General features: G+C 42.3%; 1 protein-coding gene across 2 annotated transcripts in view; it reads right to left on the reverse strand.

The window, feature by feature from the left end:
• PHLDB2 (pleckstrin homology like domain family B member 2) overlaps positions 1-15,921 on the reverse strand; it is a 229,864-nt gene extending 213,943 nt beyond the window's left edge. Inside the window, exon 1 of one of the 2 annotated variants that reach the window (XM_047876112.1) lies at positions 15,800-15,921. The gene's annotated coding sequence lies outside the window, so the exon portion shown is untranslated. The remainder of the gene's footprint in view (positions 1-15,799) is intronic. The other variant, XM_047876119.1, reaches the window with a different exon arrangement.
• Between the last annotated feature and the right edge of the window lie 367 nt (positions 15,922-16,288).

Below are 16,288 nucleotides of genomic sequence, written 5' to 3' on the forward strand. Positions count from 1 at the left end.
CACAATAACATTAAAAAAAAATAGTGAGAAATAGGAGTCTGCAAACAAAGGTATGGGCGCATGAGCCAGGTTCTTAAATGTCTTACTTCATAATGAGAAATGGAACTTGTAGGCAAATGAGGGCATTCCTTTCAATGGATCCTCACACTCTCTTCCTTGCAGGAGACCTTTCTGGGGAGCCAAAACAGTCAGAGGCTTCCATGGGGAGGGTGAGGAATATGGAGTCTAAGCCAAGGAAACTGGGCTGTCTTCAGGGGGCAAGTCACAAATAATAGTCCCTGGGCTCCTCTGCCCTGGCTTTGCTGTGGCTGATGAGTGTCTGCTTTTGGCTCTGCAGTGTCTTTTAAGGCTCTTCTTTTAAAATGTAAATATATTTGGATGAGATAATATATTAAGCCATTAACTTTAGCAAAGTGTTTCCCAAACGTCAGTCATTCATGTACTATCCTCACAATCTTGCCATATTCATATACTGTCTGTTCTATTATATTTCTTTTTGATTCCTATATCCCTCCGATACTTTGGTTCTAAATAATTTACATGAATGTGAAAGCTTGTTATGCTATATGTTTTTTCACACTCGTGGAAATAAACCAGTAGTATTAAAACAAGTATACACCATATTGCATTCTACAGAAAGTTTGTCAAGTGGACCTTGTCGTTTAAAACATTGTGCAAAGAAGTTAAAATTTTGGAGTTCTTAGTGTATCTACCCAAAATGCCTATATTGTACTCTAACCCTGCATTTATAGTTTGGCTGGGTGTAGGATTTGGGGTTGAAATCATGTCCTCTCAGATCTTTGAAAACATTTTCCCAACATCTATGGGCACCATATGTGATGTTGATGAGACGTGAGAAGTCAGTCTAATTCATATTCCTTGTAGGTTTCTTTTTTCTCCTCTGAATGTTCTTTTATTCTTTTAATCTTTGGTATTCTAAAATATCACAAGGTGGCTTAGTTGTTTTGTTTGTTTCTCTGGGCTTTTTGTTTGTTTGTTTTAAAGTTTATTTACTTTTGAGGGAGGGAGAGAGAGTGTGTGTGTGTATGAAAGGGGGAGGGGCAGAGAGAGAGGGAGAGAGAAGATCCCAAGCAGGCTCCACACTGTCAGTGCAGAGCCTAACCCAGGGCTTGAACTCATGAACTGCGAGAGATCATGACCTAAGCCAAAATCAAGAGGGACGCTTAAGTGAGCCACCCAGGCGCCCCCTTTTTGTTTGCTTTTAAATTCATTTTGCTGTACGTGAGCTCTTTTAATCTAAGTGTTGTGACTTCTGAGCACTAAGATTCTACTTTTGGATACTTAGTAAAAAGGGATACTTTTTTCCCCTTCAATTTGCTGTGCCGTTTCTGGGACACCTACGAGTTAGATACGGGACTTCCTGGATTGGGTCTCAGTGTTTGGCACCTGAATCAGTCAGAGTTTGATCAGGGAAACAAAAGCCCTTCTGTGTGTTTTCGGTAGGAAATGTTTGAATACAAGGAACAAACATTGGAAAGGCTGGGAGAGGGCAAGTTTCTTGAACTGTTACTGAGTAGCTCAGTCTGCAGTCCCAGTGTGTAGGATTCTCTAGATGTTCAGTTTAAAGCTGCTTCAAACTTTGCATGTAGCTTCTGCCTGTGCATCTGCTGGCGACTGCTCCGGAGAATAATGCCTCTTCTTTTCAACCTTCCAAACCACCAGCAGGCTCTAACCTGAAACCAGGTGGGGAGGGCAGTCTGGGAAATGCAGTTCTTCTTTCTTTGTGATGCAGAAAAGCCCTTAGCAGGAGTGGCAGCCAGCAAGGTGACAGAAACAATCTAGCACAGAGCAACACTGGCTCTGTGCGTGTCCAAAATTCATCACATACTAGCTGTGACCTGGGGAAAATTTCTTAATTTCTTAATGCTTTAATCTCTCCAATGTAAAGAGAGAGACTAATATTACTAGCCACCTCATTGGTTTTCTGGGACAGCTGTTTGAAATAATGCATGAAATGGGTGTGAATCAGTGCCTGACACAAATTCAGGGCTTTTTGTATATGTTGGCTATTGTAATTTTTTTAATGTTTATTTTTTTTTGGGGGGGGAGAGAGAGAGAGAGAGAGAGAGAGAGAGAAAGAGAGAGAGAGAATGAGCAGGGAAGGGGCAGAGAGAGAGGGAGACACAGAATCCGAAGCAGGTTCCAGGCTCTGAGCTGTCAGCACAGAGCCCGACACTGGGCTCGAACTCACGAACTGGAACTGGGAGATCATGACCTGAGCCGAAGTCAGACGCTTAACTGAGTGAGACATCCAGGCGCCCCATATGTTGGCTATTCTAATTTTTCTTATTACTGCTTAATTATCTTTTATCTTACATTTCCACCAAGGTCATTTTGCTCTAAATTTTGAAAAAAAAAAAAAAGTCTTCAATATTGTTTTCCAGTCTATCCATTTTTTTATAGCAGTAATAATTTCAATCACAAAGGGAAATTTATTAGATTGTTTTCTTTTTACAGTGTCTCCTTTTCTGTTATGAGTTTATTCTTTTTTAAAACATTTTTATTTTAATAAGGTCTTGGGAAGATCAAGACTCCAAACCTTGGGTCTGTTTAGTTTGTCATTTTGTGCAGAAGCTGAAAGTGTGGGGTCAAGAGGCTTGGTCGCCAACAGCGCTTGGGCTATTCTGCCCTTGGTGGGTCAAGTTGTAGTCTGAGTGCTTTCCTTTCATACTCTCACCCAATTCAGCTCCATTGTAAGACACAGGTAGTAGTATTGTCTTTGTTTTTAACGATGAGATAACAGGCTTAGGTCAAATGACTTACCCAGGTTACACAGCTCATAACTGGTAGACATACATTAATCATAGATCTATTGGTGACAAAGTTCGGTCCCTGACACTAGATGGAGCTCATCATGTGAAATGGCTGCACAGTACCCACAAGTATGGGTGTGTGCGCGTGCGTATGTGTGTGTGTGTGTGTGTGTGTGTATTCAATTCAGTCCTTCTCTGATGAATATTTAGGCTTTTTTCAGAATTTGCTGCTATAAACAAGCCTTATACAGATATATGTGTACTGTGGGAAGTTTCTAATGCATCCTTCCATTATTGTCTAAAAGTAAGTCCTAGAAGTGAATTTGCTAAGTCAAAAATTACCCACATTAAGACATTTTTATGATTTGACAAGCTGCCCTTAAAAAAGGGGGTTGCAGCAGTCAGCACTTGTACCATCTCAGTGTGTGAAAGTAACCTGTTTCCCACTTGCCCACCAATACCTTGTGTTACCCTAACTTTGCCAATCTCATAAAAAAGGAAATGTCATCTTATTGTTTAACTTGCCTTTATTGTCATTTTTAGCGTGGCTAAACAGCTCTTCAAATGATTATGGGTTATCTTTCTTTTTTTGTGAACCGCCAGTTCATTTTCTGCCTAGCTTTCTACTGAGACAGTGCCTCTGGCTGGTATGGATTTGTAAGTACTCTTTGGGGATAGTAACCTTTTGCCCGTCATTTATATTGCAAATATACTTTCCTGTTCACTGTTTCTATTTTTACCTTTCCTTATATGTAAAAGGAGTTTTAAGTTATTTAGTTTTTAAGTATTAGTATTTATGTGGTCAAATCTATCCTAATTAACTTTTACATATATTTTCCCTCCAGTGGATGAAAGAGTGAAACCAACATGTAAGTTGGCCCATTAAGAGTGTGATTTATGATCTGAGTTTCGAAAAGAATCAGACAACTCCACAATCTCTTGGCCCAATTTCAGGAAATGGATGCATTATTTAAGATGGTGAACATTTTCACTTACACACTAAAGATTTACCCAAACCAACTTAAGAAGATTGGGAAGGATTTCCAACCTTCCAACCCAGGCTAGGTTGAAAGCTACTAAGCCCACCCTTCTACCGTATGTCCTGCTTCAGATATGCGGTGTTAAAGTTGGAGTTGGAGTTCGCTGTTAATGGAGGCCATTGGGATGGGTGCTGGTAGGTTATCCCTCTCCTTAAACCTTGAGCTTCCAAACTGGTGCCAGCTGCTGACATCACAAGACTTCTCTGCTGTTTCTCTAATGTGTTGTTCTGTGTTTCTATTTAAGGTTGCTCCCAGGATATATGGAAATTCAGGTCATAGCTGAGTAGAGATCAGATTCATAACAAGACAGTTCGCCAGGCAAATTTCCCCAGTGTTCGCGAGAGCTTGTGAGGCCTGGGCTGCAGAGAATGATTCTAAATTGAAGCTCCAAGTTCAAGGAATGTGAATGAGGCATAGACTCTATTTTAGGGTAAAGTTTTAGTTCTTCCTGTTCCTGCCTTTCAATTAGAAGGATCGCTCTGGACCTTCCTCTTACCTTCCTTCTCCAGGGAATCAAATCTGCCACAGTCATGACTACCACAACTATCTCTACTCTTGCATTTTTTTCTTCTTAGGATATTCAAATTTCTAAAAGGAAGCAGCCTTCTCTTTGAAGTCTGAATTCTTGAAAAAGAAGGATGCAAATACAAATTTCCTTTTCTTTAAAACACCGCTTGGACCTCAACTTCTTTGAAGGTCTTCTTGAGCATCCATCTAGAACTTTTCTGTGGTATATTCAATTATCACTGTCCCTATAGCCTCATACATACATTGATGTGCTGGCTCCTTATTGGTTCATTTGCCCTATGAAATGTTTGTCCTCCTCAGGGCAAAACTGTGAGCTACTCATTTCTGTATCTATAGCACGTAACACAGTGTGAAGCATATATTAGGAACTCTATAAATGTCTTTTTATTGGATCTGTGTTAGAATAATAGAAAATGTTTGATTCCAACATGCTGTTATGACCTTGGCTCGGGGAAAGTGGGAGTTAATAGCTTCTGATACAAATTTATATGAAAAATAGCAGTATCCAGTGGGAATTAGGTTAGATAGTCATTCAAAAAGGAAAAATGGTGACCTTCAGATAATCCCTTTAGGGGAACAGCCAAAAACTGAGCATAACCAGACATGGTCAGAGAGCCTGTCTGCGAAATAGGAGAAAAAAATTTGGAGAGTGGGCTAAGCACACAGTGCAACCAAATAACACTTAGGCCATTGTATCCATTGACCAGCTTACTCAAATTCCATTGGTGAATCTTTTTTAAAAATTATATTAAATAATACGCTAATGAGATATAAAATCTGGCATGCCAAGAGTTACTTGAAGATATGAAATTCAATATACGGATTCATTTAGATATCTCAAAGGAATGTTTTACATGCCAAACCTTCTTATAGTGTGCCTTTTCTAAAAATGATCAAAATGTGTTGCAGCAATTTTAGAGAAGGGCTATGCTATCAATAAAAGTCATTTAAGCCCATGTTTTGAACAGACATTTGCTAATTAATTCCAGAAATTAAACAAGTACCTAGATTTGTGTAACATACATCCAGGAATAGTTCAGATAACGGATTTTTCTTCCTGCACAACTGATCTAATGCCTTTCTCATATTAAAATTCTTTCCATGCATTGCACACATGTACACACACACACAACTTGTAAATTATTTTAGGTTTACTGCAATTACGTTAAAACACTTGTTGCCCCCAAATGCCTGAAGATTTATAGTATGAAAGTCTCTTCGGTTTAAAATGCTGCTTCTTTGCCTTTCAGACTATTGGGCAGTAAAAAATGGGATTATAGGAACAGTCTCTGCATTTTCTGGAAAGTCTCCACAGGATAAGCCCCTCCTTAACTTCACTACCTGGCAGAGTCTTGGGCACAGATAGAATACTTATGGACTCTGGCTCCCCTGACTATGTGCTTAGTGAGGACTATGGGTAGGTATAAGAATGGCCAGATGACTTTTTGAAAGTAGGAAAACGGCATTATATTGCTTCTGAAATGGTTTTTCTCTTACTAGAAAACTGACAGGGCTGGAGAATCCAGTCCCATATTGGGAATTCAGTTCAAGAAATGATGGTGTGCTCACTGGCTCCGTAGAAGAACCTGTGACAGGACTCACCGGGGCTTTGTTACTTGGTCACTTTGTCACATGCATTAGAGAATGCATGGGGTTGTCTCTTGTTTCAGCACTTGACTGTTTTATTTAGTGTTTGTTTTTAATTCCATGAAGTCTGTGTTTGAGCTACATTTGACATTGATAATGCTTCTTGGAATTACAGGCCATTTTGGTTTTCTGGCCTCATTAAGAGGTAGTTCATGTTTGAATCATAAGCTTATTTTCTTCCCATCCCGCCTTAGCTGAATGCATTTGGTGGGCAACCCAAGGGTGACTTTTGCTGTTTGGTTGTTTGTTTTGTGGCTTCTAAAAAGTGAGCCTAGGGGCACCTGAGTGGCTCAGGAGGTTAAGCGTCCGACTTCGGCTCAGGTCATGATCTCGAGGTTCATGAGTTTGAGCCCCGTGTCGGGCTCTGTGCTGACAGCTCAGAGCCTGGAGCCAGCTTCAGATTCTGTGTCTCCTCTCTCTGTCCCTCCCCTGCTCATGCTCAGTCTCTCGCTCAAAAAAATAAAATTAAATTAAATTAAAAAAATATATAAAGTGAATCTAGCCAATATGGTTGTGGACAGTATCAGCTACACATTGCTGTGTTACCCATCCCTTTCCCCAAGAGACCACCTTAGAAGAAGTCAATTGGATACTAGAAATGGAGTCAAATATTAGAAATACACACTGAGAAAGTGTGTAGATGCAGTAACATTTCTGTTGAGTACAACAGAAAATCACTTGAGGACCCTGCCAGGAAGTCAGTCTATTCTTACTGAACTCACGGTGTTCCCTTATCACCTGGAAAATTACCAGATATCCCTTGGTGATCATAATTGAGGTTGACTTTCCCTCTCTCATCTTTTCTTTTGTTTTATGTTTACTTATTTATTTTTGAGAAAGAGAGAGTGAGTGGGGGAGGGGCAGAGAGAGAGGGAGACAGAGAATCCTCCCTCCAGAGAGGGAGACAAGACAGCGCAGAGCCTGATGCAGAGCTCCGTTTCACAACCTTGAGATCATGACCTGAGAGAAAATCGAGGGTAAGAAGCTTAACCAACTGAGCCACCCAGGCGGCCTTTTCATCTTTAAAAAGGGACAAAAATGGGCAACAAAGTGATGCAGCTTCCTACTGAAAGCATGAGACCATTGATGCCTAATTTCTTTCAGTGCTTTCCTGTTGGGGCCAGAGGTTCTTCTCCATTACTTGTGAGTGTGGTTCTTCCGGGCCTTAGAGCTCCCCAGGTGTGGGTCCGAACTGACAAGTAAACCCATGTGGGCCATGACGCTGCATGCTTTCTTTACCAGCACTTCCAGTCACGCCTTGGTGCTTGGTGCTTGGTGCTCGGTGCAATTAGCTCTTTCCTTTGAATAGTCCTGCCCTGAGCTGCTTTCTCCTTGTCACAGTGAGCAAGCATTATTCTTTCCTTTTTATGGGAGAAATAGAGCAGAGAGGAGTGAAATAACCCCAGAGGTGAAAACCATATGTGTATCCATGCTTGGAACGGGACGTCCTAATTCTGTCAGTCATCCCGATGACCATTTCTGTGGAATATAAGAGGGAAACCAGCGTGTCTCCCAGGAAAACTGCCCTTTCAGTCCAGGGCCTCAGGGAAGATCTTTGATGCATTCTTCTTCCTTGTTGTGCCCTCTCTTCATTACACATAGCTTTTCATGAAGCTTACAAGAAGGGACATGAGCACAGGCGCCCAGTTCGCAACAACCTGGGTGAGTAACCCTGGGCAGGGCAGCCGGGAGGGGACTCCGGGAGGGGCGGGAGGATGAGAATGATCCCGCGATTCAGAGCCAACTTGCAGCTCTCCCAGAGTCCTTGACCATTGTTTTGTGAACTTAAGAAGAGGTGCCGATCTGTCCCTCACTCTTCCGCCTTTTGCTTGTAATGTCACCAATGCACACAGTTCCATCTGACGCACTGCCATGTTTCTGTAACCTTGGGCAATCATGTCACCTTTAAGGACTTTTGTTTGTTTACAAAGGGAGGATAATAGTCATGACCGCCTGCTTGCTGGAGCGCACATTAGTGAGAGGTGTGGCAAAGCTGAGTGTCAGCGCCGGATTTGGTGGCAGCTGGACAAGAGAACTCAGAGGTGCTTGCCTCCAGTTTTCCAGCTGAGTGGGCTTCTTCTCCAGAAAAGATCGATGCCCACCCTCTCCAATCTTATAACAACTTCGGACTTTCGTTCCTGAGATCTTTGTAGAGGTTTCTCATTCCTCCCAGTTCACACACCTGACAGGTAGGGAAAATGGCTCAAGAGAAATAAAAACCATATGTGTATTTTCTTTTTAATTTTTAAAAAATGTTTATTTTTGAGAGAGACAGAGAAAGCATGAGCAGGGGAGGCTCAGAGAGAGGGAGAGACACAGAATCCGAAGCAGGCTCCAGGCTCTGAACTGTCCGCACAGAGCCCGATGCAGGGCTCAAACTCACAACCTGTGAGATCGTGACCTGAGCTGAAGTCGGACGCTCAACCGACTGAGCCATTGAGGTGCCCCAATGTATTTTCTTTTTCTTTTTTTTTTTTTTTTACTGTTTATTTATTTTTGACGGAGAGGGAGAGACAGAGCATGAGCGGAGGAGGGGCAGAGAGAGGGGGAGACACAGAATCGGAAGCAGGCTCCAGGCTCTGAGCCGTCAGCACAGAGCCTGATGCGGGGATCGAACTCACAGACTGCGAGTTCATGACCTGAGCTGAAGTCGGATGCTCAACCAACTGAGCCACCCAGGCGCCCCCCAATGTATTTTCTTTTGAAAAGAACTGTCGATCTTAACTTTTCTAGTTTTTCCTAGAAGATGGAATATTACAACTAGAGGAGACCATAAAAAAGAATACATGCCGACCTCCTTATCTCCATTAAAAAAAAAAAGAAAAGGGGCGCCTGGGTGGCGCAGTCGGTTAAGCGTCCGACTTCAGCCAGGTCACGATCTTGCGGTCTGGGAGTTCGAGCCCCGCGTCAGGCTCTGGGGTGATGGCTCAGAGCCTGGAGCCTGTTTCCGATTCTGTGTCTCCCTCTCTCTCTGCCTCTCCCCCGTTCATGCTCTGTCTCTCTCTGTCCCAAAAATAAATAAACGTTGGGAAAAAAAAAATTAAAAAAAAAAAAAAAAGAAAAAAGATAATTAAGGCCAAGAGAGCTGAAGTGATCTGCTCAGGGTGGCACCGTCAACTGCAGCAGTAACAGAATCAGACAAAACCAGTCTCCTATCTGCTGTGCTCTTCTGTTACTGCACGTCCAGAGAGCAAGGTACCTTCAACGCACCGTTCCCTCCACACCATAGGTTGATACTTCTCGTCCTTTCTTTAGCCATCCCTGGCAATGACAAAGTCTTTTTCTTTTTTTTAAAATCACTCTCTCTACAGGGGCACCTGGGTGGCTCAGTGGGTTAAGCATCCAACTCTTTATTTATCATGACACTCAGGTCCTGATCTCACAGTTCTTGAGTTCGGGCTCTGCATTGACAGCATGGAGCCTGCTTGGGATTCTCTCTCCCTCTGTCTGTCTGCTTCTCCCCCACTCTCTCACACTCTCTTAAAATAAATAAATTAAAAAAATATATAAATCACTTTCTCTACAAAATCTCCGTCATCTACCAATTTATTACCATCAATGAATATTTATTGAGAACTCGTAATCTTCAGACTACTGTACAAATAATTAAAAGTACACACACACACACACACACACACACACACACAGAGACCCAAACAGGAGACTAAGGAGGCTGTGGTTTGGCTCACTTGATAAATGAAAAACCTTCAAGATTATTTAATCTTGTCTCGAAAATAGTGCCTAATATGTTTCTCGGAAAGAGTAAGTGACTCTAGCAGAACTGAGGATGACCCATTGATGACCCATCAATGAATGTTTGTGGTTATTCACAGGGAAGATGCAGAGAGTAAAGAATCAGAACTGAGTCACCACCAAGAAGTTCAAAACCCACAGAGCAAAATACTGGTGGAGTCAGGACCAGAATGCCTCTGTTGGGCTATGTTCTATTGTTTGGACTACAAGTTACCAAAACAGCTACATTCTATAATAATACCTCTTATCAAGGGCTTTTCCATCTTGCAGAGAGAGACAAAATGAGATGAATTTTTGAAGTGAACAGTCAGATTTCGGGAAGTCTAGCCATTGGTTCTTCCCTATACTCAGGATTCCGGTCCAGGAAATAAAGCTAAATTTTGTGAAATACATATACTTGAACTTGAGGGCAAATCTTTTCAGGATTGAAGGATGGACCTTCTTCGGGTTACATAGAGAACCTACCATCTGTTCCTTCACTGCAACATCCTTGCTTGGCCTCTGTGTGGTCTCTGGGGTTTTTTTTTGTTTGTTTGTTTGTTTGCTTGTTTTTGTTTTGCAACTTGCTCACTTACTAACCACAAGCTTCCAGCTGCTTACACTGTGAAATCTAATGAGATTACAATAAAGCAGGCCCCAGGCACAGCCGTCATTATGCAGAAAGACACAAGAGCCTCAGCTAAACACACCATAAAGGGTTTATCTTAAGATATGAATCCTTGAAAACATCAGCTCAGCGATGACAAAAAGTTCTGCCTAGAGTTCTCTGCAGGAAATATTTTTGATATTGTTTTGACTTTAGGAAAAGAAAAACAACTAGACTTTGTGGGGGTTACCTAAGTGCACAGTGAAACTGCAAATTTAGACTGAATCCTGTCCTCCAAATACAGAGTTCTTATGTGGAAACAATCTCATTTTCATTTTGCTTTCTGGGAAACCCTCCAAGGCACCGTGAACTGCCAGCTTTTTGTGACCTTCAGTTTCCTAACTGCTCCCAAGGGAAACTTGACCTTGGAACTGTGGAGAGGAGGGGAACAAGTTGGCGTGGAGCAGGGCAGAGGTTTCATTCTCTCTGTTTGCTCATTTCCCAGAGCATATGGGTTCTCCTGCACCCTTAGAGCCTCTGAGGGCAAGGAGATGGGGACAAAAAGTGCAATGCAAATGCACATTAACCCCAATGCAAGGACACATACAAGACTGTCACATGGGATGGAGACTCAGATGGCCAGCTGGGAGCAGTTCCCAGTGAAGCATTAAGAATAAGAAAACATTCGGCCACCTGCAGATGCGCAACTGATACAGGGCTCCCTGACTCCTCAGAGCATCGTAGGACCGAAATGAAGTTCATAAGGCACAAGAAAGCTTCCTGTAACGTTAGCTGGCTTCCATAGGTATCGGGGACACACCCGTGACAGATTCCCGATTTGAAGAAGGACTTTCTTGGGTTTCCTATCATTTGGCAACTTCTTGACTCACAAGATACCATCTGGTCATAGAGTTAACCAAGAGAGGAACTGTGTATATCAAGAGATGCTATGGGGGCCCTGTAGCCCCTACCTACATACACTGTCCTATAGGCATATAGCCAATGAGAGGAGAGTGGTTTCTTAGCTTTTTCCCAGCAAGAATTCCTTCCATCTCTTTCTTTGCTTATGGGCACATGGGTTGAACAAATTTGCCTTTAAGGCAGATTTTATTAAGTATCAAGTAGTATCTTCATTTCCATTACTCAATGAAAATCTAATTAGAGTAACATTACCACACTGACCTGATAGGATCTCCACCCAAAGCAAAGCGATCAACATTTGAATAGGTCTCTGAAGGCTGAGAACAGGCTATGTAGTCAGTTGGTATTTTTAATTTCTGAAAATAGCTTGTATTGTCCCATTCCCACCATTTGTAAGTCCCATTCCCACCATTGAAGGATCCAGGGAACTGCTTGTTTGTTAGAAAAAAAAGAGAGCAAAGAATTTGGAGTCTTAAGCCTATAGGACTTGTTAGCAGAGTGATTCTGAGAGAGCAGTCACCTCTATGGAGTCTTAGGTTCCTTATCTGAAAGGATGTCGTTTTACCATGACTCCCTTCTTACAGGGTTATGATGAAATTAAATAAAACCAGACTAGAAACTTTCGACATATTCAACTTTCCCAAAGAGAGAAATTTGCAGAAATAAAAAAATCTGGGTACAATAAGTGAAAAAATTTGTCTCTGCGTTACATTTAAATCAAACAAATAAACAAAACAATGTTCGCAAACCAGGAGATAGGACAATTTTCTTTTTCACAGTTTCAGAAAGGGATGGAAAAACTGATTTAAGGGCAATTGTGTATGTGTGTGTGTGTGTGTGTGTGTGTGTTTTCTTGTTACTTTCCTGGAGGAGAGGAAAACCACTGTGATGTTGAGTGTTATGCCTGTATGGGATCAGAATGCCTGGCTGAGGGAGTCATAAATATGTGCCCTGAGGATCCAAGCTAATAATTTACAAAGGACTCCGTACTCTTTTACCCTTAGAATACAAATAGTATAGACACTGCTGAGTATTTTTCCCAAAACAGAGTGCCAAAGGACATGGGTTTTAGCCAGGCAGACCCCAACTCAAATTTCACCTCATCTTACTACCTGTCCAATATACGAGAACTGAGCAAATTGCGTAAGTTTCTTATAAGGATTAGATTTTTAAAAGGTAGATAAAAAGGCAGGAGTTCATTTCCTGCACGTCATAGGCACTGGTTAAAGGTGAAATGTTGTTATGCGTCCTCATATTTCAGCTTCAACTTTTCCTCTTTATCCTAATGTTTTAGTTAGCAAAAATAATAGCATGTGAATACAATTCTTGTGGGGTCAGCTGCATCAGGAAAGGGTACTTACTCAGCAGCCTTGGCAATGCGATCTCTATTTGTAATGCCTTTGCTATCACACGCTTAAGTATGAGGTGGGTCTGGAAAAAGAAAAAATTCTTTGTTCAAAGATATTCAGCCAACCACATTTCACGATGGCACTTCTTTATCTTGATCTTGTAAATGCTCAGGAATTGTGGCTGCTTTGGAATTTCTGCCAGACAGCTAATGGAAGTTTTAGGATGTATCCAAACAAAAGCAAAATGGAGGTTGGGAGAAAAGGGAGATTTGCTGCTGTGCCTTACTGGTTCACTGCTTGAATGACAGCTGTAAGCCATTTGGACTCCAAGCTGACATGGGCCTCTTTGGGCTGCAGATACTGGGAACCTCCATATGATAGATTGTTGAAGGTTCCTCTTGCTTTAAGCCTCTTTCTGCCCAAATCCCTTGGATTTAGATGAGTAGAGATTAGCTAAGGTGAAGTGAAATTGTAATTATTAATTTTCGTTCCCAGAGAAGGACTGGAATGGTGTCATTTGTTTCCCTGGAAATAGTTCAAATGTTGTACTTAAGTTGGGGCTCATGTGTTTGAGTCTCTGGAATAGAAAGGGGAAGAGATCTAGCCTGAAAATTCCCTCGGTTTACTTAAGAAATATCCAGGACTGGGGGCACCTGGGTGGCTCAGTCGGTTGGGCGGCCGACTTCGACTCATGTCACGATCTCACGGTCCATGAGTTGAGCCCTGCATCGGGCTCTGTGCTGACAGCTCAGAGCCTGGAGTTTCTGTGTCTCCCTCGCTCTCTGCCCCTCCCCCACTCGCACTCTGTCTCTGTCTCTCCCTCTCAAAAATAAATAAACATTAAAAGAAAGAAAGAATGAAAGAAAGGGGAAAAAAAAAAAAAGAAATATCCGGGACTGGAAAGACTGCAGTGACTGTCACTCCTGGGACTGGGAACACTTCCCTCTGCTCCCAGCCCGTTGTTCCCTTTACTTGCTCTTGCAGAAGGTCTAGTCTAGTCCATGCTGCCATTTTGGTAATAGTGGTACCCAGCTGCCCTCGGGCATGGCACATCCAAGGGCCAGTGGAAAACCTCTGGCTTTGTTAGTCAGCCTTGCTTTCCTAGGTGACTGCCCTCTCAACACCCACACACCCACAATTTATGTTCCTGCATGTGCTTAACTCCACGACTGCCTTGGAAAAGCATTGGATAGGGAATGAGGCAGGATTTGGTAGAATCCTTGCTCAGCTTATGACTGAGTAAACATGGGTAAATTAATTAACTTCTGGGGTCAGGGCACCTGGGTGGCTCAGTCGGATGAGCGTCTGACTTCGGCCCAGGTCACGATCTCACAGTTTGTGGGTCGGGCCCCATGTCAGGCTAACTGCCCACTTTGGATCCTCTGTCCCCCTCTCTTCTGCCCCTCTCCCACATATTCTCTCTCTCTCTCAAAAATAAATAAACATTGAATTAACTTCTGAGTTCTCATTTCCTGACTTGTAAAAGGACTAATACTGTCTATCTAGTTTAGTCAATCCCGAGAATAACCTCCCCCTACCTAATATCCAATATGCATGAAATGGGAAGAAAAGCTGGATATATTCTCAAGGGCCACCAGTGTTTTGGCCTATTCCAGATGCTGCGGAGAAAGGACAGATAAGACCTATCTGTTTCTAAGGCAGCCTAAGGGATTGTGGGTAAATCTGGCCAATGCATTGGAATGCTCTGGCACACTTTCCCCAGTTCCAAACCACCTCCATCACATGCATTATCTACAAACGTTCTCTGGAAACCAGCCAGACACACACTTAACATTTTACAGAGTTAATATCTTCACAGAAATGTATCAGTTACCATAATTCTTCACCACATTCCTGGGAGTTAGCCACAGACTCAGCCCAAATCACACATGGGATTTGTGTCCAGGCCACCCTCTGCAGTGGCTTACACTCCTGCATCTAGTTAACTTCCCGAGCCACATAAAAATTCCGGCCACAAACCGCACCAAAGGGGATTCACTTCAGTTCCATAAATGATTGACAAAAATACTGTCAAACATTACCTTGTTGAATAAACTGCCCTATCCCTCTCCTAAAGGGAGTTCAGAAAAATAGGGCTTCTCTTTCACCATACTTCTAAAAGTGGAAGAGCTAGGAACCATTGCACAGACCTGACAAGTATATGGGTAACAATATGACAACATTTCTGGAGGGGTTGTATTCCGATCTAAATGTTTATTTAAAATAACACATTTTTGGAATGTGTAGACTTGAAAGAAAAATTCCATGTTTTTTGGTGATTACTTAATAATCTTATCCCCCCTCAAGAATCACTCGCTAACTTGTTCTATAGTCAATTTTTTCTCTCTAGACCTCCAGAAGTAAGGGAATCTTCTTCAAAATCACAAGCTCTTATGCCTGAGGTGACATCAGGTATTCAGTTTGTTCATGAGTCTCGTTCGTGTTCATTTATTGTTGAGCTAGGAAGGAGCCTGTGGCATTTACTACTCTGTGTAGGATAAAAATGTCTCTGGTCAGCTATCACTGCAGAGAACAGTTATCTTCTACATTGCCTTGTGTCTCTTCTATAGAGATAGGCATGGGCTTTAGCGGTCTTCTGTCAAAGTTAGGAAACAGCCTTTCGTCAGTGAATGATTGACCTGGCCAGCCTGGGTGATAAGCTTAGGTAAACAGACTTGATTCTGCTCCAGCAATTTGAAAACTTTTAACTCCTTAGGTTCCAGAGCTGAATAATGCACATGGCTTTCTGGGAAATCCTATCGCTCGAGTTCGAAAGCTTTTTGCATAGACAGTGTGTTCCTCAGATTTATAATGCAAACTGTCCTGGTATATCATGAAAGTGGAAAGAACTTATGCCAGCAAAATCTGGAACAAAACCATGTTTGAAGAGTCATAACTAATGGAAGAATTTCATGAAATCACAAATACAATTTTTATGACGAAAGATAGAAAACTTTCTAAACCTTTGAAATATGTAGAGGAAACACAACAATTTTCAAAAGGGAAAGAAGATGGAAGAAAAATACAACCCACTTTGCAGAACACGTTGGTGGATGAATGATTGAATTCTCTCAACATGCACCCACAACTAACACATCTCCTTCAGTAGACCATCATCAGAGACTCTCTGGCTACAAGGCTGGGCAAAATGCCTGTTTTGTGATCTTGAGAGAAAGGCCCATGACCAGACAGATTGCCTACCTTGATTGCTGCTTTTGGAATCTGGACTCTTCTCTCAACTTCCTTCCTGACTCAGCAGTGGTGTCCCACGACTGTTCCAATCCTGGCCGAAGAGTTTGGGACGATGGTAAGAAGCATCAACACAGGATTTCACTTTTTCTCAAGCACAAAATCAAGGTGTTCCCCTCCATTTCCTTTCCTGCTTTCACTGGCCCCTGCGGACAGTGGTCACGAGCTGCAACTTGCTTGCAAGCAGGTATGTTGACAGATGTGAAGGAGGGAACCTGTGCTGGTTTCAGCTGACTGGTCTGGCCAATCACTACAGACCAGTCCAGGCTCTCAGTCCTGCTCAAGCCCAACCAGCGATCTGGATGACAGAATCAGATAGCAGCACTGCAGGGGAAGAAAGCAGATTTGTTAGCTATTGACTATCCAGAAAAGCAGTGATCTTTCAACAGGATCTGTGAAGTAGACAGGTATATATGGGAGAAAAATACCTTTTATTTCACT

This window comes from Prionailurus viverrinus, chromosome C2 (genome assembly GCF_022837055.1).
Source record: "Prionailurus viverrinus isolate Anna chromosome C2, UM_Priviv_1.0, whole genome shotgun sequence".
NCBI classification, from domain to species: Eukaryota; Metazoa; Chordata; class Mammalia; order Carnivora; family Felidae; genus Prionailurus; species Prionailurus viverrinus.